Raw genomic sequence first — 268 nt, forward strand, 5'->3', positions numbered from 1 at the left:
AACGCCGGAAAGGAGGGTCAACCTGGTTCCACCAGCCAATCAGCATGCACCTCAAATTGAAGCATCCACCCATCAGCTGTTTTTGTTTTGCGGTGTGGACATTGGAAGTTGATAACATAATAACAACAGTGTAGACTGACCCAAGGGACCCGGCACATCGAGGAGGTGGACTCGTTGATCTTTTATCCTGTTTAAATTTGTGATAGTCGACTCGGCGCGTGGTGTGCGCCCTCTGAGCCAATCTACCCGGACATTCCTCTCCCTGAAG

The sequence above is a fragment of the Pseudoliparis swirei genome, chromosome 13, assembly GCF_029220125.1.
Source record: "Pseudoliparis swirei isolate HS2019 ecotype Mariana Trench chromosome 13, NWPU_hadal_v1, whole genome shotgun sequence".
In the NCBI taxonomy this organism is placed as follows: Eukaryota; Metazoa; Chordata; class Actinopteri; order Perciformes; family Liparidae; genus Pseudoliparis; species Pseudoliparis swirei.